General features: G+C 35.6%; 2 long non-coding RNA genes and 1 pseudogene across 3 annotated transcripts; all 3 read left to right on the top strand.

Moving 5' to 3' along the window:
* The first annotated feature begins 4,400 nt into the window (after window positions 1–4,400).
* Window positions 4,401–15,018, top strand: LOC145069063 (uncharacterized; annotated as a pseudogene). The gene is made up of 3 exons (XR_013689256.1): window positions 4,401–4,547; window positions 5,088–6,420; window positions 14,925–15,018. The product of XR_013689256.1 is annotated as an uncharacterized LOC145069063 (transcript).
* A 94-nt stretch (window positions 15,019–15,112) lies between these two features.
* On the top strand, window positions 15,113–16,814 carry LOC145070532 (uncharacterized). Its single transcript, XR_013689979.1, has 3 exons — window positions 15,113–15,676; window positions 16,486–16,596; window positions 16,670–16,814. It is a non-coding gene; the product is annotated as an uncharacterized LOC145070532 (long non-coding RNA).
* Window positions 16,815–16,912: 98 nt separating this feature from the next.
* LOC145069753 (uncharacterized) lies at window positions 16,913–19,080 on the top strand. The gene is made up of 7 exons (XR_013689664.1): window positions 16,913–17,132; window positions 17,223–17,319; window positions 17,385–17,447; window positions 17,535–18,007; window positions 18,255–18,388; window positions 18,470–18,888; window positions 18,977–19,080. It is a non-coding gene; the product is annotated as an uncharacterized LOC145069753 (long non-coding RNA).
* The last annotated feature ends 5,050 nt before the right edge of the window (window positions 19,081–24,130 follow it).

Here is a 24,130-nt window from a genome sequence, read left to right as displayed (position 1 = left end):
TTTCCCTTTGTATGAATGGGTCTACGGCCACAATGCCGGCCCATGTAGTTATGAGTAGAAGACCTGGGGGTTAGCCCTAGGCACAGTATGCTAGTATGATATTCGGACGAGGTCCAATGATAGAGGGCGGGTGCCCAAGAGATGGTTCATGTGATAGTTTATACTTGTTGTCTGTGTGATACTTGTATGTGCCTGGTAGGGAGGTGAGTGTGGGCGAGGTCCCGTATCTCACCAATAGCAGAGTGTGTATGGTGTTCCACATCTCAGTAGCAGCAGCCCAGGGGCGAGGCCCAAGTTAGGAAAGGAGTGAGAGTGGGTTGGGCCCGTATCTCACTATCAGCAGGAGTATGGACGAGGTTCCATGACTCATCAGTAACAGGACACAGGCGGGGCCCAGAGATAGGCGAGGCCTTAGATCAAGAGCTGTTAGCATACGTTTAGCTTATGTGATGTTATGTGATATGTGTATGTGCTATTATATGTTAGTGGGCGGGGCCCTGTGACAGGCGAAGCCTAAGTGAAACAGATCTGTATCTGAGCGGGGCTCGAAGCCAGGCGGGGCCTGGAGCGGCGGGGCCGTTGTAGCGGGCGAGGCCCCGGATAGCGGGCGTGGCCCAGTGTGTGCAGTATGTGGTTATGCATGGTATGTGGTAAAGTGGGGAACTCACTAAGCTTCGTGCTTACGGTTTTCAGTTTTGTTTTCAGGTACTTCCGGTAGCGGAGGGAGGTGCTCGGGGTGATCGCATGACACACACCATGGATTAGTCAGCTTGGGAATGTTTACTCTGATAATGAACATGTGTTTTGAAAACTTATACTCAGATTATGTTTTAGAATGATGTCTTTGTTTAAAGTAATGTTTTATTAAAAGAAATTTTTGGTCTTGAATTTTGGGACGTTACAATAACGGACCCACACTCATTACTCATTAGATTGGTATACCTTGGCCCAATCAGTCATAGGACTGGAATGCCAACATGCAACAGGTCCAATCAGTAATCGGACTGTAATACTCAGGGTTTGTTGGTATGACGCCTTAATCCAACCGCTCTTCTCGAGTCTTCGTGCCTAAAGCTTATAGCCGGCCCGCACCAGGTATCTTGCTTACAACATATAGCAGGACCACCTGAAACTATCCCACCACCATATGACTATACCACATAAGATGCCGTGAGAAAAACCTAAAGAAATCATTCATAAGTACTGGATGAATAAAAAAACAAAAATGACTTATTTTTCAATAAAAAAATATTAATGACTAAATGTGTACAAAAATATTAAGGACTAAATGTGTACAAAATGATAAATATATTACCCTATTAAGTCATTTTTATCGGCTAATCTGGAGTAGCCGGTCTTAAGGACTAAATGTGTACAGTTTAACAAGTTGAAGGGGTAAATGTGGACGAAAAAAAACTCAGTGACTAAATGTGTACAAATCAAAAAATATATTACTTTTTTAAGTCATTATCCCTTTAGACCACAACAAAAGTTATCTTAGTTATATATAATGAACAACTTCAATTAAAAAAAAAGATAATGACTTAAAAAGATAACATATTTTTCAGTTTGTACACATTTAGTCACTGATGTTTTTGTTTGTCCACATTTTCCCATTGAACTTGTTCAACTATTCAAAGAACATCCTTATGACTTGCTATCGAAGGTTAAACTAGTTTCCGACATATTCGCCACCTCCGGCGACACTCCGGTCCATCTTCTCCTGTGAGTCTCCAACCATTAATCTAAAATAATTTAATTTTTTATTTTTTGATCAACAACACACACGACATTTCATCTCCGAACCAGAAATCTAAACCAAACATGAACTCAAGAATATAAATCAAAAAATCTGATGAAGAACATGAAGAAAAACCCATAAATCAAAGCTGTGTTCTTGAACAAAATGGAAAATCGAAGTTAATGAAGAACACGAACTCAAGAACATGAACTTCGGTGTCTTCATATCGTGATTCAGCTTGAAGATCAAACACCTTACACTTAAATATCATTTTTTGAGAGAGAAATAATGATACATGTTCTTGAGTTTGAATAGAAGAAGTATCAGATGAACACATACACAATGATCTTCAAAGGTTTGTAGATCTTCATCGTCTTCATCTTCTTCCCAAATTTGATGTTCGATCATCTTCTTCTTTCCAGAAACAATTTCCAAGCACATAGAAGAAATCTATTTATGTGAGCTGGTTTAAAGCATAATGCATCGACGAACTTGTACATTGTGTTGCATTGTTTGCACTTTGTTGACTTCCAAGAACAAAGAAGATGAACACGATGAACAAAAGATCTGGAACAACAATCCGATGATTTTTGGGTTTGAAAACCCTAACTCGAGTTCATCTTAAAGCTCATTAGACCTTCAAGAACACAAACAAAAAAGATTTAATACGGTTTTTAGATCTGATGAAGAACAAGAACACAAATATGATGAAGAACACGAACACAAACCCAAAAGTCATCTTCATCTATTCAAGAACATATAAACACTCATGATTCTCGATTTCTTATACGAACTTGATTTCATATTCGAGTTTAGTGTGTTCTTGAACAAAAATGGAAACATGATTTTCGAGCTTCAAACTTTTCACATGAACACTTCTAGATTCGAGTTCAGTGTGTTCTTGAACAAAAATGGAAACTTGATTTCGAACTATAGTTCAGAAACATAACTTAAGTTGAAGATCTTTTGATTTATGGGAAGAAGATGAACACACACACATCGATGAACTCGTTTTTTCTGGTCTATTTGTTCTTGAAGATGGTCAGATTTGGGTTGAAGTGTTTGAAGGATTTATGGGTTTATGATTTTTGGGTCAAAGGGTTTGAAGGGATGAACATGATTGTGTATGTGTTTTCTAATCTAAAAAACCCACACATACACACCGATTGAAGGGTTGGAGAATTTTTGTTCAGATCTACCAAACACACACACACACACTCACACACAAATCTGAAAACATTTTTGATGAACTCATTTTTCAAATCTAGTTGTTCTTGAAGATGTTCAATTTGGGTTGAAGAATTTATTGAGGAAAACATATGAATCTAGGTGCTTTTTGTTTATCTATGTGTTTTTTTTGGTGTTTTTGGTCGGAGACTCGTCAGAAAAGATGACCGGAGTCTCATCGGAGCTCACAAGAGCGCCGGAAACCGGCTAAACCTCCGATAGTAGGTCATAAGGATGTTTTTTTTGAACAATTTAACAAGTTCAATGGGAAAATTTGAACAAAAACAAAAGTCAATGACTAAATGTGTACAAACCTAAAAATACATTACCCTTTTAAATCATTATCCCTAAAAAAAGTTGTTTAATGAGATGCACTCCCCTAGTTCAAGAAAAAGAAACATTAAACATAAAATTGAAAAAAGAATGGTTGTGGTAGGGCCACTAAGTGGTACTTCCACATACAACAAACCAACAATTTTTAAATCAATAAAAATTAGAAACATACAATGATGAAAAGGCCACGGTTTCACACGTCATACATCAAATTTGACAGTAAAATGACCTGATTATTGTAATGTAACGAGTTTTTAGACCGAGAGAGGGATGGTGAGGTTGGAGAAAGAGTGAAATTTGAGCTACAATCTTTGGGTGAAAATGGAGTTGTGATCTTTGTGATGTGGTGAGCAGTGAACACAGTGTAAAGACACTGTTGCATAGATTTGACTTTTGGAACAATATATCAACATTTGATAAATGTTAGATAGGATTATGACCACACTTGAAAACACCAATAGCCAAACACTCTTCTTCTTCTGAAACATGTGTTTTTTTTTCTCCGGCAAAAACTCGTTATTTTTTTGTCAAGGGGATTCTTTTTGGTGTGTGTATCTATAGTTCTATACCATATATTTTCAATTATTTTAGTAATCTTGGGCAAAATGAGAGCTATATTCTATATTTATCTTTATAACTTAGTATAATGTTATAAAATTTGTAATTAAGAACTTTTATGGTGTCCGATCTCATTCAACTTTCTTTAGACTCTTGAACAAAGTGTATCCAAGCCCATAAATAAAGGGTGTCCATAAAAAAGTTATCATATAGTAATTTCTAAAAAAAAATTGTGAATGTAAGGACTGGCCATGGAGAAAGTCGTGGTTTGAGTCTCCCTCCCTCTAATTTTCCTTTCAAAAAATTATATTTTTTCAACTAATGAGACTCGTAGGCCACGTCTTGGCATGTCCATCTCAGCAAAGGAAAAAAAAAGTGTGGTTTTTATGACTTTTTTTATAAAAAATATTAATTTGCACCTTTTGATTATTTTTTCTGAAACTAAAACAATATTATAAACTGAGTTAAAATTGTAAGATTTTATTGAAGTTCCTAAATCTAAAATCATTGGAGATTTTCCCAAATCCGAAAATCATGATCCCACGTATTCTCTAATTTTTTAATTTAGCAAAATAAATACAAAGATACCCCGACGTTCAAAACTTGCAACCCACACTCTCCCTCTCCCCCGCATCCTACTCCTCGAAATATAAACCGTTTGCTCTGGTGTTTCCCCCCAACGATTCAAGTATGTTTGTAGTCTTGCATTTCTTGTCGAATCTTCAACGATTTCTTGTTTAATCTTCATTTTTCGTTTTGTTAATGTACCGATTTGATGAATGATAGGATACACCTTTCAAAAACTTGCGATTTTATGTTCAGATAGATAATCAACAATGGCTTGTGGTCAAAATTTTAGTTCCATTGTTGGCTGCATCGAAATCCGTGCCAGAAAAAACATAAAGTCCGTTGCTTTATGTATAATCCCACTCCGTTCTTACTTAATCAAGGATTTTAAGAGCATTTATGATGAGTTTAATTGCGTAAATCGTGTTTAAGATTTTAAATAGTTATTTAATCTATGAAAGCCAGCGGTTACATCTTCGTATAATGATTACCAACGGCTGTATGTTGCTTAATTTTGCCCTCTTAATGGCGTTTTAGGTTGTTGTATATGTACAGTCGCAGACATGTAAACCCGTGGATTTCTTGTTCTTTGTTTGAAGTTTAAAAGCAATCATTTTTTGAAAATATCGATTACTTATTACATAATCTTCTTTCCGTTCAGATTTCTTACGAACTTAGCCTCAAACTGAAGCTTCAGACTAGAAAATGGCGATATCTCGGCATGTCATATCTTCAAAACAGCCATTAGATGATGGTGATGACTGTAAACTTGAGGAATTCAGAAAACCTAAAACAGTGATGCGGAAGTATCCGCCTCCAAAGATCAGAATCGGAGTAGAAGCAGTCCGTGATTTCCCTCCTGGTTGTGGAATCTTGCAGGATTCTCTTGTGAGCAATGCAGACAGGAAGCCTTTGAAGAAATTAGATATTGGGAATGACAATATTGTGAACTCTCAGCCTTTTGAAGATAAGAAACTCGATAGCATTAAACATGAAGGATTAGGGTTCAAGAAACCTTCTTTTGGCACAAGGCAATCTGGTAAAGTGGATCAACCTCCTGTTTGTGGAATCATACATGAAAGGAAGCCTTTGAAGAAGTTAGACAATGTCGACTCAAAGTTGGTAGAGTGTCATCCTTTGGAGAACAGCAAACTCAAAAGTTTCAAACCTAAAGAAACAGGGATCAACAACCACTCTTTTGGATCAAGGCCAATTCATAAAGTTCAATATTGGGATCCAACTTCTTCAAATGATGATAATGCCCAAAAAGCAAAAGACACCAACACTATCGTATCACGAAATGAACAAATTAGACGCGAAAAGATTCGCGAGGCAATGATCTTGTTTGATAAAGTTTACACTCATTTACTCAAAGACAACGGATCAAAACAAAAGGGTGAAAAGATAACTCATTGGAGAGTTCCCAAAGAGGAGAGTTCCCAAAGAGGCTGCAAAAATGGTCAAACAAAAACTAAAATGGATGAATGCTGACAAGACATTAGGTCAGATCCGGGGTATCCAGCCTGGCGACATGTTCAAACTTAGGTCACAGCTTCAAATGGTAGGTCTTCATTGCCAACTACTTAATGGTATAGACTACACCAGCATTGATGGAAAGAATCTTGCTATAAGTATAGTTGACTCTCATCGTTACTCAAACCAAAGTCAATCTTGTGATGTGCTTACTTATTGTGGTGAAGGTGGTGGGGCCGGGTTCTTAGGGTCTAAGCCACAGGTGGCACCTGATGATCAAAAACTTGAAAGGGGTAATCTTGCTTTGAAGAACAGTATGATTAAGAAAAGTCCAGTTAGGGTGATTAGGAAACTTGTTGGAGTTGGAAAGAAGAACAATGAAGTGTTTGTGTATGATGGGTTGTATACTGTGAAGCATTGTAAACATAAAAGAGGTTCAGAAGGGAATATGGTGTTCATGTTTGAACTGCATAGAATGCCTGGTCAACCTCAAGTTCATAAAAGGGTCAATGCTATACCAGGTAAAGTCACTTCACACCATCATTCCACCTTTCAAATGCTTTAGTGATGAACTAGGTACAGTTAGTTATGTGCTGTTTGTTGAGCCATAGTTAGTATTTTATATTAGTTATTTTTTAGGTTGTGATTGCATCAGACTCTCACAGATGTGATTTTGTCCTAGTTTTAGCTTTGTGCTTTTCTTTGCTTTCTTTGAATTTGTGTAGAACTTGGTTGAATTCAGCTTTTTAATCGTTTGACTATACGTTAGCTATCAATATAGCTTAATGGGTTAAATCCTTAGTAATAGATGTTTCTTATTTACTTAAACATGGACTTTATGACTTAATAGGTTAAGCAAAAAAAACATGGATTTCTTGAAACACTAAGCAACAATGATTGATCAAGCAACAATGATTGATTGCGTTGGGCTTCGAGTTATTGCCCAACATGACAAAGTCAATACATGAGAGGTAATCACGAGTACCCCATTATTATGACATGACAAAGTTGATACATTAGAGGTGATCATGAGTAACCCATGATTATGATGGAAGCAGTAGTCTCGCATGATTTGTTCCCGAGTTTTAGCAAAGAAAAGAAAAGAAAAGAAGGGAGAAAGAAAGTAAGGGGTGAGAAAAGAAGAGAAAGGAAAGGAAAATAAATTTGTATTTTGTGTTCCCAAGTTGGAGAGAAGTGAAAGAAAATTAAACATTTTGTTCATTTCTCTCCAAGTCCAAATTGGAATGAAAGTTTGGAGAAAAAATGATTCTTTCATATCCTTCTACTTCCTTTAATGAAACTCAAGAATACCAATTTCTTTTACTTTTTTTCTCACTTCCATCCATCTTCCCCCTCGTTAAGTTGAACTCGTGAACAAGATGATTAGACATGTAGTCTTTGGTGTCATCGGTTCCAACGACATCAATGTCCTCAATCAATCGCCATTATTCAACTGCATATCAAATGGAACCAACCATAGTGTCATTTTCAGGTTAACGGAGTACAATACAAGCATTAATATTATATTTTGCTAGATTTACTCTAATCAGATGTTTAGGGAAAAGAATACAAATGATAGAGTATACTACCATCAAATTCGGTTAATGAGAAGACACCATCTGAAATACAAGGAACCCTTACTCCCTAAAAAGAGGGTTAACTCAAAAACCAAACAGAACAAATATGGTGTGAAAATACTAAGATAACAATGTCTAACAAACACAAACAAACAATATGTCAACAAACACAATAACGAGACAAGAGATTTAATGTGGTTCCACAATTGAAGAGGTTGTGTAAGTGTGCAAGGGAGGGATTATATCTTGTATATAACACAATCAAAGGGGGATTGCAACACTTAACAAGTGTACAAATGATGAACAAAAGCAAGAAAAATCATCAAAATTGCCTTGGAGATAAACTATAAGAACTAGCCTTAAAAATGAACAAAATTCGTCACTAAATTATAAACAACCCAACTTCTACTTCACGGCTACTTCATTTTGTTAGTTAAGTAGCCTTAAAATTGAACAAAATTTGTCACCGAATTATAAACAACCCAATTGCTACTTCATGGCTACTTCATTTTGTTAGTTAAATAGCTAATTGTTGAAAAACTGAAAATCGACACTTGAAGCGATGACTAAGTGGTGATTTATGTCTGATAATTTGTGAGTGGTGATCACGAGTACCCTATGATTAAGCTCAAAGCGGTAGCCTTACAAGATTTATGATTTGGGATACATTCTTTGGTCTTAATATTTAAACAACATGACAAGGTCAATACATAAGAGGCGATCATGAGTATCCCATTATTGTGATTTAAGTAGTAGCCTCATAAGATTTAAGAATTTGACATGCATTTTTTGGTGTCTTCGGTTCCAACGACAAAAACGTCCTCAATCACCATCATTAAACCAGATAAATAGAACCTATTTGTCCTTTTTAGGTTAATAGGGTATAATACAAGCATGTGTATTATATTGTTGGAGTTACCACAATTAGGCTATTAGGGAAAAGAATCAAAATGATAAAGTATACTAACAACAACTTCATTTAATGAGAAGACACCAATCTGAAATACCTAAAACCCTGGTCCTTAAAAAGAGGTCTAACCCAACAACTAAACATAACAAATATGATGTGGAAATATTAAGATAGCAATGTGTAACAAACACAAACAAACAATATGACGACAAACAACAATAGCAAGACAATGGATTTAATGTGGTTCCACAACCGAAGAGGTTATGCACATCTACAAGGAAGATATAATGATATTGCATAATCAAAGGGGGATTACAAAACTAAGTGCACAAATGATTATCAAATGAAAAAAAAACACATCAAAATCACCTTAGAAAAAATGAATTGTGATTTATGTCTGATTAATGGTTGAACTACTGAAAAACAACTATAATTTTCCACTTGAAATAATGATTTATAGCCCAAACCATGACCAATGACCACTTAAAGTGGCTAACAAGTAGCGAATTCATGTCGTCAAGAATTTATCACATGATCTTTAAAACATTTTTGACTATATGCTTTGTGTGTAAAAAAATTACAAGATAGTGTAATATTGTGAAAACATCTTAAATATTATTAAAAGAGAAACCTTATGACATCATCTTAAATAATATGGACCTTTGATTGTATTTCAATCTTACTTTTCCCACCCTTAGATCAAATTGCTGACATCATCTTCCACATATGGAATGTATTTAATTCTAATAAATGCTTTCCAGTCAATAATCAATAACTTACATTCGTTGAAACGGAATGTATTTAATTTCAATAAAAGTTTTCCATATTTTAAATCTTGAATTTTCAGTTATGAAGATTTTAATATGGTCAATTTTAAAAACATATTATTAACAAACCATTTCAATCAAGGCCTTAATATCAACCATTAATATAAATCCGTTTATATTAGCAAACCATTAATATAAAATCTTTTTTATTAGAAAATCATTAATACCGAGAAATCATATTCATATTATCACATACATATACAATTCATCATTGAATCCGCGAATCATATTTATTTTCAATCGTTTCTTTTCTTCAAACCTTTTCCTACCATTCTAAAATTTTCCAAATGTCTAGCGCATTAAAAGGAAAAAATGACAAGAATCGGTTTTGACTAAGATAATTAAACAACTATCAAAGGACGATCCAAAGTTCGCTGAAAATTGGTTGCTTGTGAGTAGTTGGAAGTATGGTATTGGATGGACTATATCGACATTATTATGAATAGATAAGATTCTTTTAAGAATGAGTTGTCATATGACAAATATGGAAATGTTGGTTGCTTGTGAGTAGTTGGAAGTATGGTATTGGATGGACTATATCGACATTATTATGAATAGATAAGATTCTTTTAAGAATGAGTTGTCATATGGCAAATATGAAAATGTTTCCATATTGGGAGCTGATTATTGAGAATCTATGTCTAGATTAGAAACTTTTATGCAAGAAGGATGTTCAAAGGAATGTACTTTGAGTGAGAGACATCATATCTATAGAATTGTTTCTGATAGAGATTGGCCAAGTCTTGATGATTTTGAGCTATGACTTTACGAAAGGATCATTGCATAAAATGTTAGAATCTAGCATATTCTATAAGTGACAAGAATTTGATATTCTTATACTTATGATAAGAATTAGGAGTTGTGAAATGAGTATGATTGGAAATGTGTTCATTTGATCTATTTCACAAAGTAAGGACCATAAGTAAACATTGTGTGCATGCTAAGAGCATGAGACAATTGTAATAATAATTCAAGTAATAAGTTAATTAACCGAAACAACAAATAATGAGTAGTCGATATGGTGATAAATAAAAGGTGTTTTTTTTATACTCAAAGATTTGAGACCATATAGGATTAGTATTATTCTTGTGTTTCACTTTGCATGTTTTGACTTCCTGAATAATTAATTATTTAAGAATAATCAAATTATTCGAAAGGACCACAGTCGTTCATATGTTGGAAGTAGGTATGAATGAAGACTGTCGTGAATTGGTGTGTGGATTGTCTAAAGTGTATTAGACATAAGCAAATGTTTGTTGCAACGTTCATGAGTGCTTATGAATATGATTTGAGCATTGGATTAAACCCACGCTCACTTGGATCACCTCATGAATTGTATCATGAGTGATTGGTGAGACGATAACATCTTATATTCTTGAAACCGAGATGTAACGTCCCAAAAATACGAGCCAAAAATTTCATTTTTAAAACACACTTTGCAAAACATTAGAAATAAAACATTCACCGATCATATCATTTCATAAAAGATGTTGCGTGTCTGGAAACCATTTTATAAAACATAATAATGTCAGAATACAAATCCTCAGGAAGATCTCATAGTGCGGAATACAAAGCATGTATGTGATGTGCCGCTACCGCGCCAGCTCCTTCCCCTTCGAAAAAGAGGTACTTGAAACCAAAATTGAAAACTGTAAGCACGAAGCTTATTGAGTTCCCCCAACATACCACATACCATACAATCAAATAACATACATATATTGTCAGACATATCTGGGTCCCCGACCTACCCCTTCGCTCCTCTCGACCGGATACAAACTAGTCTATCTGGGAGCTGGCCTCCCCTTCGGTCCTCTCGACCGGATACTGACTAGCATATATGGGTGCTGGTCTCCCCTTCGGTCCTCTCGACCGGATGCTGACTAGCATATCTGGGAGCTGGCCTCCCCTTCGGTCCCCTCGACTGGATACTGCGGACTATTTAACCCCCTACTACTACCACATAAATCACATAATCTATCTAGCATGACTGGGCATGACCGCCCCTTCGGCCCTATCGACCGGTATTCTGGGGGACTATCTCCCCCCTACTGTCACTAGCACATAGCATCATATCATACTAGCACAATAACATATCACAGGTAGTAGCAACCCTAGATGAATATCATAGAGACAAACATCTATCATACAATTCCTACTGGTGGGCCGACATTGTGGCCGTAGACCCACCGCTACTGGAAGGTAACTCACCTCAAAGTAGCTGCTGATTTGCGTGGGAACTGACTGTCTTCTGCTGCTGCTGTCTCGGAAATCCTCCGGCTATAATTCCCACAAAACACTCAGTCAAATACTGCTAACCGACCTCAGGGTAAAATGACCATTTATCCCTAACCAAGCCAAGAGTCAAAGTCAAAGTCAACTTCCAGTTGACCCGACTCGCCGAGTTGGCTTGCCAACTCGCCGAGTTCCTGTCCATTCGATTGACCATAATCCCGTCTCTACTCGTCGAGTTAGGCATTGACTCGACGAGTTTTCTTCAAACCGATGACCAATAGTCCTTCATCCTACTCGCCGAGTTGTATGAATAACTCGTCGAGTTCATCTTCATCCGAAGAACATTCTATGCTGAGACTCGCTGAGTTGTATGAACAACTCGCCGAGTCTGTTCTTGAGGCAAGAAGATTGCCTTGGACTCGCCGAGTCAGGGCATTGACTCGCCGAGTTACTTCATGGGTGAGTCTGGCTTCCGACTCACTGAGTCACACCCCATGACTCACTACTCCACTCCGCAAACACGAAAAAGGGGAAAACTCGGGGACTCGCGACTCGACTCGCCGAGTCTATCACATGCAAGTACTATATATTCGATTTTGCTTGAATCCAGCTCTTGCCATACCTAGATCTGGGTTTCTAGGGCTTGATTAACACGTAAAGTTTCCAACTTTACGTGTAAATAAACACCAATGAAGGTTTTAGGGCTCAAAATGCACTAAAAGAGTAAATCTAGGGCTTTCATGCAATATGGCTCCATAAAGGCAGTAGATCCGAGCTCCTGGAGCTCAATCATGCCTAGATCTAAAGGTTGATCAACTTATTACAAACCCTAATTCATAATCAAGTTTGGAAATGGCTCAAGAAGGACTTTAATGGAGCTATAAGGGACTATAAGCATGAAAACAGAAGGAAACTGAGTTATACCTCAAGGAAATCACTGAAATAACACCAAGATGTCTGGCCTCCTTCTTCTCTTCTTGATCTACTCTCCTTTTCTCTCAAAATCTTCAAGAAAACACACCAAAGCACTTCAATCTCACAAGGAATAAGGGTTGGACGTTATAGGGAGCTCTGAGGGTGAAGGGGGCGAGCTTGGGGGCGCATAAGAGGACTTAAATAGGGTGCAAACCCTTGAAATTAGGGTTTCATCAGACAGCGGGGACTCGCCAAGTCGCCAACTTAAACGTGCTCTATCTCCCGTCTCTACTCGGCGAGTCGGGCCTACAACTCGCCGAGTCCAAGGCTAAAAATGTAAAGCACTTAGATAAATTTTACATACCAGGAACCAGGTGCTACACGAGATGTGTGAGTTGTATCTTGCGAGTCGGTTACACATTGATAATGTCACTACAAGAAAAATACCCTTTTACGACGCGCAAAACACGACGTTCTTTGATTTATGTTACGAATTAGAGAGCAACATTAAAAAAGTATCATCTATTCAAAAAAATTAAGGATTTAGGATACGCATTATTGCGTGCCCTTAAATTAGTGTCTCATTTAAAAAAAAACTTAAAAACACGGAGGGCACTTTATCTAAAATGTGCGTCCTCTGTGAATGTCGCTTTATGTTTTTTACTCAAAACACGCGTTCTTGAGTAAATCCTCTTAAAATTCTAAAATTTTTAAATACCCCGCTTCAAGATCTCCCTTTGTTCTCTTCTTCCCTTCTCTCTTTAAACCCTAATCACGATACCATCTCTGCTGTACACCTCGACAACTCATTTAATTGTTCTATAATTATTTTCTTAAAAACTCTCGTTCATTCCTGAAGATCACAAAATGGAGACCAACAACTAGGGCTTTTGTACGTGCTCCCAAAGACGAACGTCGCAAAGCTAGCAATTGGGGTTCTGCGACTCCTCATGCTCACAACCGGCGATATAGTGTTCCTCATCCTCTCCTCTTCCCATCAACCCTAATTTCCGGCAATATAATTGCTAGGAAACATTTAGGGTTTGTTAATTGGTAAGAAACATTTTGTCCAGGTATGGAGACGATGGAACAAGGGAGGAGATCTCCTTGTCAATTGGACCTACTGGTTCAACCACCTCTAATCGATGCCTCCACGTTATCATATCTTTCCCCTCCACCAGGTATTTTCGTTTCTCTCATCCACCAGATTAAGATTGACCAAGAGGTGAAGGGGCCAACCGAAAAAAACCCTAACTCCCTATATTGGCAATTTAGGGTCATCGAGGATGATGCTTCCATTTCTCACAGATCTGAGTAACCATTTGATTTCTATGGTTAATGATATATATAAGGTTTCAATATTTATCCCATTAATTTCTCCTTTTTCTTTATATCGTGGCTTAACTCATTTTTTCTATATAAGAATTAGCTTTGTGTATAGAAAAAAAGTCTTACGCATGATCAATGAGCCAACAGCAGCTGCGATTGCTTATGGTGTAGGCAATGTCAAGTTTCAATAAGAAAAGCAATGTGCTTTTTTTTTTTTTATCTTGGTGGTGGCACTTTTGATGTTTCACTTCTCACGATTTCGGAAAAAAAATAGTCAAACATGGCATTTAAACTGGTTGCAGAGTTTTTGACAATTGATTCCCCTAAATGAACTTTACATCTTATGTACCTGTCTAAATTTCATCCCAACATCCTTAAGTCTTTGAATTTTTTTACCATTCCAGATAGAATGTGTAAGGTCCTACATCCTCATGATGAATTAAAATTTTAGCCTTGAAACAAAGATTATTTTGAGTATAGAAGAGGTTATAAATAACTAATAATATAACAAATGAATTCTTTCCTTCTTGTCACTAATATTAAACTGCAGGTATGATGGTGGGCTGTTTGGATAAGATTTATCTAACAAAATGTATAACAGATGAATTCTTTCCTTCTTGTCACTAATAAACACAAAGCTAGTTCTTATATAGAAAAATGAGTTAAGCCTATTTCTATGGTTAACCAGGTGCTATTTCTTTTTGACTTAAGGGTTGTTTCTTTTTTACTTAATCGAGACAAAATGACTAAATGAGTTAAGCCTAAAAACCTGGCTTAATGTATTCAGAAACTAATCATTTACCTTATTACCTAATCTGCCCTTCTTATGTTGAAATCGGTAAATATTGTTAACAACTTAGCATTGATGAATATTGTGACAATTCTTTGTTGAGAATGATGAATTTATTAATGAGAGTAGACACACTGAAAGAAATGTTGCTAAGTTTTACATAGCTCAAAGTGTCATGGCCAAAGAGTCCATTCACAAACATAATTTCATTCACAGGTTCGTAAAATGATAATAATAATAGTTTTTCTTGGTATTAATATTAAATCACAACCTCTTCTTATCAAATCTTGACCACTTTATCAGGGGCAGAACCAAATCTTGAAATCACGCATGAATGTCCGATCACATGATCTTAGTTGCTTTAATCTTTTTTTTTTAACATTGGAGTTGTATGTATTGATATAATAATGTTTATGATTGGTTTGGTGTGAATTGTTATGAGCAGCTGAAACGGTTATATAAAGAATTTTCTACTACATGAATAGAGCAGGGTGATTCTCGTCTTACCCTCAGAGAGCTCACATACAAAATTGTTGACAAAATATTTTCACAGGTTTGTGTTTCTTAATCTTTTTTCTTTTTGTTTCGTTTCTGCTGCTTTTCTTTTTAATTCTCCATGAATGTCTCATTCTCTCAGGTACCCAGAAAGTTTACCAGTAATGTTGAAGGAAAAATGGGATATGAAGATTTTGTATATTTCATTTTATCTGAAGAAGATAAATCATCAGAGCCGAGTCTGGAAACAGTGTGATTACAGGTTCAAGTGTGTAGATTTAGATTTAGTCATTTAGTCATTTAGGCCTTGTTTGATAAGCCTCTTACCGAGTCCGGTAAGAAGCCACGTCTGATTCAGTCCAAAACAGAATGTTTGATTACACCATTTTAAGCTCTTACTCGGTCCATAGGCTTCTTACCGAGTCATTCTAAAAATGACGTTGACTGAGAATATAGGCTCATTTGCCCTTCTCCTTTTTTATCCTCTGAACGTGACCTCACTCCTTCGTCCTTCCTCTTCATCCCGTCTCTCGTCTGTTTCATCCTCGGTGCCCACCTATTCCAGCGCCGGCCACCTCCTCCAACATCGTCCTTTTCAACGTTCTCCTCTCTAGCGCCGAACTTCTAACCCCTTCTCTCATGATCGATTGCAATTGTCGTCTTACTTGGAATAACACCGCCAAAAAAATCGTTCACCACCAGGTCAGTTCTCTTCTTTAGTCCTAATTCCTAACCCTTAATATCATCTATATATCCTACAAGTCAATTAGGGTTCCGTTTTGTTTGAGCGATCACTTGATTTTAGAATCTTCGTGATTGTGCCATCAGCTTTGATATTAAAAAAAAAGTCTGTTGAGTGAAACTTTTGGGTCTGAGGTTATACTGTTGCTGTAATTGTTAAAATCATGTTTCCCGTTGATGTTATTTCTCAAGTTTTCAGTTAATGTGAAATAGATAAACCTTTTTTTTAAAGAATTGTGGATCAAATTCTTCAAGTATACTTCTTTCATGCTTTATCTGTGAAGTCATTTCTAGATCAATTGTGGAAACCAGTAATGAAAGACGAAAAAAGGATTAAAAATTAAGCTACAGATGAATTGTATGCACTTAGTGGTGTTTGAGAGATCAAAAAATCAACTAGTTCCAAGAAATAGAAAAGATGTAATACAAAAAGAGCTTCTTGTTTGAAACTTCCGCATTTACTTTGTGCAGCAAGTTGAAAAAAAAACTTGTGGAAAAAGTTATTCGTTGTTCGGTTGACGGTGAATTTCTAACAAATTTATTTATGTTATTGTGGTAATTTAAAGTTTCAATATACATTTATTATGGTAAATAATTGTAAATTACATGCATTATGTTTGTAGGGGTATTTTTGTTATTTTTTTGTTTATTTCATTCCATTCATTTATCTTTCTCTGTTTATCAAACAATATGGATTTGCTAGTCAATAGTTAACTTAATAGGTAAAAATCATGTATATGAAAAACTTAATATAATTTGTGTATTTACAGAAGGGTAAGATGGTCATTTTTAGCATTCAACACATCATGCGTTATCAAACAACATGGTCGCAGTCAGAACAAGATCCAGTCAGAGCTTCAACCCAGGCATGCCTCAGTCAGGTCTAACTCAATCAGAAACTATCAAAAAACCCCTTAGTCATTTAGTAATAAGTTATGTCTGATTTGATTTCAGGTTCAAGTGTGTAGATTTAGATGCAAACAGTGTGATTACAAGGAATAAAATGCAATTCTTCTATGAAGAACACTTGCATTGAATGGATGCATGGCCCAAGAGCCTGTTCTTTTTGAAGATATTTTGTGTCAAATAGTCGACATGATTGGACCAAAGGCAATAAATAAACTACTATTAATTTTGTTTGCATGAGTATTTTAATACTAATAATATGGTTTGGTTTTTATTTGGTGTTGTAGGATGAAGGGTATTTTACACTAGGTGACATGAAAGGAAGCAAACTTGCAGGAAGTGTTTAAATATTAGGGGCAAACTTGCAGGAACTTCATATAGAACAAGGACCAATTTTGGAAAATGAAGGAATTTCTATTGGTATTGTGACTGCTATTGCTGCTCCTGCAAGCATTAAAGTTTATTTTGGAGGAAATATAGGCCATGCTGGAGTTGCTTTAATGCCACAAAGGTAATAAAATAAACAATTCTTTATAACTTTTGTTTATTATTATTATTATCTTTTTTGTATGGCATATTTGAGTCTTATACACAATTTTAGAATAGAAATGATGCAGGTTTGGCTGATGTTGAGCTGGCACTAGCTGTGGAAAAACATGTTCTTGAATCTGGATCCATAGACACTGTTGGAACTGTTGGTAATCTTTTTTTTTCAAAATCCCTTTCACTATCATTTATACTTAAAATGTTGTTTTTATTGAAGGTATACTGGAGTTGCATCCTAGAGCAATCAACAGCATCCCTAGCAAAGCACACATGGAAATAGGTGCACTTATTGTAATACACCACAAAAATTAAAAAACTAATAAGAAACTTAAAATATTACTAAAAAAATTTTATAATCTGTTTTCAGATACACGAGACATTGATGAAAAGTGAAGAAATAATGTGATTGAAAAAAATCCATGAATCTTCTCTTTTTTTTTGCTATCTTCTCTCCTTTTTGTTGTTCTTTGGGGGTATTCAACAACAGTGTGATTTTTCACTTCGAAATTGAGAACAGTGGTGTAGTTGGTTAACTCTTATTCTCAAATTGAAACAAGGTTTTATTTTTTGATTTTGTAGATTTACACAGCTCCGATTTCGAAATGGAAGTCTCTGAAAAACAGGAGATTGCAAAATTGGGGTATGACATTCCTGTTATCTATGAACTTGTTAATTTGGAGGTTAAAATATATGCAAGTGAGCTGTATACCGGAGCCAGCAGAACTGCCGCCAGCTGTCGGAGTTTCACCACTGCTAGGTCTGCAGGCTGCTCAGCCCCCGCCAGCTGCAGTTCTTCCTCCAAGTGGACCAAATTCAAACCCTTTGGATCTCTTCCCTCAGGTATTCAATATTTTTCTTCACTTTCAGATTGACAATTTTTGTTTTAGACCCTGTAGATTGTAACATTGTCGTGTTTGGTCCAAGGACTTCCTGACATGGACGCAAATGGTCCTGCTAGTAACTTGAATTTTCTTCGTAACAGTCCACATGTATTTATTTATTTATAAACTAGTCAACCATATCTACATAAACATTAATTATTAATTATCTCAATAAAATAAAAATATAATTTATATTTGTGTTCCAGTTTCAAGCACTTCGAGCCATGGTGCAACTGTGCTTTCTGGAAATAGAAACTTTGAGGGGCGTGTTCACCCACTAACAAGAGCCAACTACCTAGCTTCACTTCCCTTGGTTGTAGCTTACGCACTTGTCGGCACGGTATGTGTAAAATTACTCTTCTACCCTCAAAGAAACACACAACACAAATTCATATTATGTTTTGCTTGTTGTGTGTTTTAGGTTGACATCGACTTCGAAAACGAACCAACGGGACCACAAAGGACGGAAAGAATGCCTACTTTAGAGACGTTTGGCCAAGCACCGAAGAAATCTCAGGTGTATATATATATATATATATATATATATATATATATATATATATATATATATATTAAAGCTTACAAACTGTAGAATGTGTTCAGTACTGAATCTCATAGGGACAAAATGGTAAATCTACAGGTGGTTCAATCAATGTCATTTATTAATATTTGGAATTACAGCCTCTTTATGTTTGACTAAAACCTTCTGATTTTGTTGACTTTTAACTTTGTTTTTGGTTTCATTTAGTAATAAAGTATCAAATATCAACAGTTATGTGGTAGTAATCCTTTTGAGGGGTGTTTTTTGGGCTGCTTCTTTCAATGTAATTAACAACAATGGTAAGTAAAATCTTACTATTATGAAACTTTTTTGCTTAAACCTACCTTATTAACCTGTAGCTGATTACACATTAATTTAATTATGCAGGTTTTGAAGTTTTTGATGGAAAAGACTAGTGTTAATGCTCTTCATAGAAAAGTATGTTGGTATTTTAGGAAATTTGGCTAATAATTTAGTTAATTATATAAAAAATGTTGAAATGTTACATTTGTCTACTATTGGAATGATTATTTGATGTATTACATTTGTCTACTATTGGAATGATTATTTGAATGACATTAACTTTTGTGCAATGTATTGTAATTTTTTTATATGGTATTTTATTTTCTATTATGAGACATGAAATGCAAATTTAATTTGAAAATCGTTAAATCTATAAATAATTTTTTTAAAAAAAAATTAAAATTACGATACGCAAAAATGTGTGTCGTCTTCATTTATGACATGATCTTTCTTGACAAGGGCTTCCTTGATACGCATTGTGTGTCGTAAACACGCGCGTCGTAAGGTTACGACATGCAAATGCATGTCGTCTTCCTTTATGACAGGGCCTTCCTTGATACGCATTGCGTGTCATTAACGTGCGTCATAAATGCGTGTCATAAATGCGCGTCGTCTATAGACGACGCGCAATGAGCGTCGTAAAAGGCTGTTTTTCTAGTAGTGTGTGTAAACGCACCAGTAACGTGGTGTTATAAAACATATTGTTGTGTGTGATTCGGTAAGTGAGTGCAAGCAAGCATTGAATCAAAGTTTATCCGTTCCTTTTATCCAAAGTAAGATGAAAGCGATATATGTGGGCCCCTCGGTGATTTAGTGATAACACCCTAAGCGCTTGGCCAATCCAGGACTAATTTGATGTGTTCAATTGTAGTCTGTTGTCAGTCGTCATAAATCGGAAATCGGGAAACAACACATAGACTGAGAGAATGATTTCAATCCATGTCTCACATCTATGTGATGTCAAGAATGGAGGAATATATGATCCCTTATCTAAAGGACACGCTTCTGATACGATCAGAGTTGACAGTGGCTTTTGAAAGCTACGATTGCTAATCAGGATCTGAGGTTATACGCAGAATAGTTATTAGACTTATCCAAGTGGGAGACTGTTGGATTAGTGTCTAAGTCCATAACTATTTTGGTATGTACTTGACCCGATTGTGCATGGTCCTTTTGGGTTGCCTTCACACTGGTGACTAGACAATATGATTGTTGAGGAGAGAGGTTGGTTTATTGTTAAGAATAATAAATTAGGGTATAAATATGATTTGTTAATATATTATATGAATAATATGTTAATTTGGAATCATATTATTAATTAGTATTTAATCAGAAATTAATTTAGAATTAATTTTGGGATTAAAGGAACTGACTGAAAGTGCAGGGGCTATTTTGTAATTATTCAATAGTTGAGGCTTTGGGCCATTAGATCACCTTTATTAAGGTTTGAACGAAAATCCTAGAAGGATCTAGGAGTTTTCGTCCAAGGGCTTAAGGAAAGGAGTCCATGGACTGGCTTAGGCCCTAAGCTAAGGGATTAGGGTTTACACCTTGAAACCCTAGTTAGCCTTAAGTATAAATAGCACCCTAAGGCACTAAGATTTCGTCCAAGCCTTGGGAAACCCTAAAAGGGACGAAATCTAGGGCAAGATACCCTTCTCTCCTCTCTCCCATGTTCATCCTTTCACCTAGTGTGTTTGTGAGCCATTAGAGGTACTACACTTGTGGTACTTGCTTTCAAGAGCAAAGGAAATTCAACGAACTAGTTGTTATTGCTATATAACAATAAAAGGTATGTATTCTATTTTTATATATGAATTTTGAAAATAATAGTAGCATGCCAGGTTTCTTTTTATGTTCATAAAGTTGTATAACTAATAGTGAAATCATAGATCCAACTCTAGGGTTGCATGCACACATAGGATTGTTTGTATAAAACCCATCAAATTAAATGTTTAGAATCCTATACACAGAAAATTTGATCTTTTAATCCAAGGTCGGCATTAGACCTTAAACCTTTTTAATTATTAGTTATCTAGGCAGGCAACCTACATTATGCTAATAATACATATCAATTAGCACGTAATAACATATAAGACATTTTTCCTAAAGTATGCTAGCACACCCTATAAAAAGTAATGTATTTAACCTAAGACATGCTATAAAATAATTTTATTAGCACCTAATAGTAATCAAGGACTACACCTTAAAGTATTCTAGTGTTTGTGTCTATCCAAAAGCGATTTAGGTATTCAACCTAAAGTATGTTAAGACACTCTCCTTACCATCATCACTTAATTTTCTAAGTTTTAAGTCTAGAAACTATCCCAAAAATCCTAGTTCGCTTAACCTAATGCTCTGATACCAACTGTGACATCCCCTATTTTCTATAACCGAAAAAATAATTACGTTTTGAAAAACCATCACATCTTTTGTGACATCCCCAATTTCATGGCCATTTTAAAACTTTTTCTTATGCTTATTTAAATTCATAGTATTCATTAATTTGCAGAATTTGTTCCCAAAACATCATCAGATTGTTATCAAGGCATTTCCGAAGAAATGTATTTCATTTATATTTAAAACTGTGGGATGTCATTGTTGAGTCTATATGCAAAGAATCATTGTTGAGTGATATTGCTAATAATATATGATCATATAGAGTCACACCTTTATCAAGTTGACACATTTTGTATATTTATTATTAATATGATTATTAATAAATAATATCAATTCTTGTATTTATTTAGGAAATAATTATTGTTTTGTGAAAATAATAATTAAAGATATTATAACTAGTTATTATATAATATGTTATGATTTAATAAGTCATGTACAAAGTTTTGGACACTTTGGTTAACCATGATCAAGTTAATGAGTTAACATACCATGGTTAATAAACTAGTTACACAATTTTTGTCTTCTTTTTAAGCATGGCCAAAATTATTATTGTAAGAAGAGATGTTGCTTGTAAACTTTCTTCTTATGTCCCAAATGCTTCTAAAAGGCTATCAATATCTGATATTATTATAATCTAAATGTATGTCTTCCATAGGAGTATATAAGGAAGGCCTTTGCATGAGTTTTTGGCTAGTTATTTAATCCATGTTCTTCTCTTCCATATGATGGACAAAATTTCTTCTACTCTCATCATCTCTCATTTTGAAGCTAGTTTTTGGTGATTAGAAGCCCTCTTGAGTTTTCTCCTTTAGTGCGTATTTGAGTTAAGTACTTAAAGGCTTAAGACACTCAAGAATGCAAGAAGGAACTAGCATTCCAAGTGCCTTAATCTTTATGGTGGATACTTGTGGAGGAAATCATACTCTTTGATTTTTCTATCTTCATCAACACCAACCAAGTGAGTTCAAAGGCTCAAAAGTTTGTCATTCTAAAAACTCCATGGTTGTTTTTAATATCATTCCAACCTCTATAAATGGATCATAAATGGTTTGGTTTTGTTATTAACTAAAAAATAAACTTGTTATTTTTAACGCTTCTGTTGACCGTTTTTATGAAAAACACACTAATATTTTGTATCAAAACCCATATGTCATCTTCAATACATATACATAAGCATAAATAAGTCTTAATATGCCTTACAACATCATATTATACTATACCCTAACAACTCCTCCAATCACTTATCAACCCCGTGCTTTCGTACCACTGCCTGTGATACAAAGTAACTAAGTGGGTCAGGATTGGGGGTCTGGTGAGCACATATGATTTTCAACCCATAATAATTAAGTTCTTTAATTATATATTTCACATCAAAAAATTTACCTGATTACCTATTCACGTTATTCTCACATATTGACCCAAAAATACTCGTCACAAGGGACCTATCATAAGGATCAACAACAACGGTAAACAATACTGCTTGGGGGATTCCTTTAGGAACATATGTAAATAAGGAAACCATGAGGGAGATAAAGTACATCAAATGAACAGATAATTCATTAACACCTACAGGTTGTGATCCTGCCAGCGTTTCCACAGGACTGTCTAGTATAGTCTGTGGTCGTCATCTATACTCTGCTAGATGACTATCTATATTGTAACAGCCCAAACTCCAAGTAAAATTTTTCATTTTTTTAAAAAGACATTACATCCATAAAATGTTTCCAAAATATATTACACCTTAAACATGTTCAATTATCAGAGTAACAATATCAGTATGTGCTGAAAATAGTGGAGAGTAAATGCTGCATCATCAAGTTGGGTCCTTCCCTTTAGTACCAGAAGTACCTGAAAACACAATTCAAACTTTTAGCAGACACTTAGTGAGTTCTCAAATATACCAAATAACATACAATCACAAAATACTATGCAACATACATAAGATTGCATGGGCTACCCAATGGTTTTTCCCCTGGAATGTCATGGGCTACCCCCATGGTCTGATATCCAAGTGTCATAGGCTACCCGCATGGTCTTCCATGCCATGGGCTACCCCCATGGTCATTCATACAAGTGTCACGTGCTACCCCCGGGGTCTTCAGACAAGTAAGCACATAGACAACTATCATTTCCACATGTCAAGTAATGGGCCAACATTGGTGCCTTCGACCCATTGGGATAGTGAAAGACTTGCCTAGAATTGCTAAATCACACTGAAAGATCTCTGGCTGTTGGTCCAACAAATCCACGAGCTATCAATACCAAATAACATCCCATAAATATTTGGATTTCAAATCCATAACCAACAGTCCATAAATAGGGAAAAAGACCATTTTACCCCTTACCTAGTTTGATCTAAGACTAAGGACCAAACCTACAATCCAAAGGCCCATTTACCAAAATAATTATCCAAGGCCCATTCATGGATCAATTTTCCAAATTGGGTCAAAACCTTTACATGGGCCTTTCCCCAAGGCCCAAAAATATTCTTAGTCCAAAACACTTGCATTCAGATGGCCCAATAAAGCCCTAAGCATCTAAGCCCAAACGAATGGCCCAAACCGAAGCCCAAAATATCCGAAGCCCACTGGTTGAGTACTCAAGGCGTACTCAGTTGCACGTTAAACGTACACGCTTTAGGGATTGTACACGGCGCGTACTGGCTTGTACGCCAGCGTACTTCTGATGGGTTTAGAGCATTACATCAATCCTATGGTGCACATGCAAACCCTAAAGCTTTGGATCTAGTTTATCTAGTTGTACATGCAATAATCATCCAAAACTCATAAACCCTAGATCTAGCATACTATAATCAAAATTAACATATGAATAGTGTTA

This window comes from Lactuca serriola, chromosome 8 (assembly GCF_051521515.1).
Source record: "Lactuca serriola cultivar US96UC23 chromosome 8, Lser_US96UC23_V15, whole genome shotgun sequence".
NCBI lineage: Eukaryota > Viridiplantae > Streptophyta > Magnoliopsida > Asterales > Asteraceae > Lactuca > Lactuca serriola.
Note: the sequence above shows the minus strand (reverse complement) of the source record. Positions and strands in the feature narration are given on the sequence as shown.